General features: G+C 24.1%; 1 pseudogene; it reads left to right on the forward strand.

Moving 5' to 3' along the window:
* Positions 1-216, forward strand: part of LOC108688988 — an 11,464-nt pseudogene extending 11,248 nt beyond the window's left edge.
* Positions 217-960: the final 744 nt, after the last annotated feature.

Below are 960 nucleotides of genomic sequence, written 5' to 3' on the forward strand. Positions count from 1 at the left end.
TTCAATGCAATTATATTTTCGTTCTGGATGTCAGCAATCAAGTAATTAATCAAATTTACAATCCAACTATTGATTTTCCATTTAGAAGATGATACAATTAAAACTATTTACATTCCACTTGATATCGCTTTTAATCGAACAGATTCAGGATTATTGGCAGAATCTCTTGTTTATTTTTCCAAAGAATGCACAGAATTTTCGGATAATGATCGTTAGTCATTTTTTAATAATATGTTTTATTTTTGTAGTATTGTATTATAGTAGTACAATATAGTAGTACAATTACAAAATAATACAAAAAACTTGTCATATTGTATTTACATTCTGTAACTTAAATAATTTAATGCACGCGTAAATACATAGATGTTTATGATTGACTCAGGAAGTTATGGTTTAGTGGTGTATGACTCGTCTAAGAATCAAGTATGCATGATCTAAGAAGCGTAGAATGCAGGATCGAATCTGATTACCGACTGATGCTTCCTTTTCTACAGCAAAAATTTTACGATGGAGTATCTTGAGTATGACAGTTATTGGTGATGGCAACTATTCGTTTTTTAACACAATAAATATTATTTCAATTATAATTTCAATTGTAATTTTTAATGTTACTATACATTACGTTATTAAGAATTTTAACTTCAATTTTAAATAACTAACACTATATTCTCATTTATAACTTTTTTCTTTCATGTTTTAATATATTTTTGTTTCTTTGCTTATTATATAATAATTATATATTGTATAATAATTCAGAAAATATAGAAAATTTTCTAGTAAATGATAATCAATGGTATTTAGGTATATAGGATTTCTGTGATTTCTTCATATTGCTTTTATAATTATTTTAGATTTTTATTATACTGTTTTCTTGAAAAAAGAAATATAAAAGTATAAAAACGCTATTAAAATATCCAAATAAAAAAAAGGCTAATAAACAAACTAAACTTGTGATTAAAT

The sequence above is a fragment of the Atta colombica genome, unplaced genomic scaffold (assembly GCF_001594045.1).
Source record: "Atta colombica isolate Treedump-2 unplaced genomic scaffold, Acol1.0 scaffold252, whole genome shotgun sequence".
Lineage (NCBI taxonomy): Eukaryota > Metazoa > Arthropoda > Insecta > Hymenoptera > Formicidae > Atta > Atta colombica.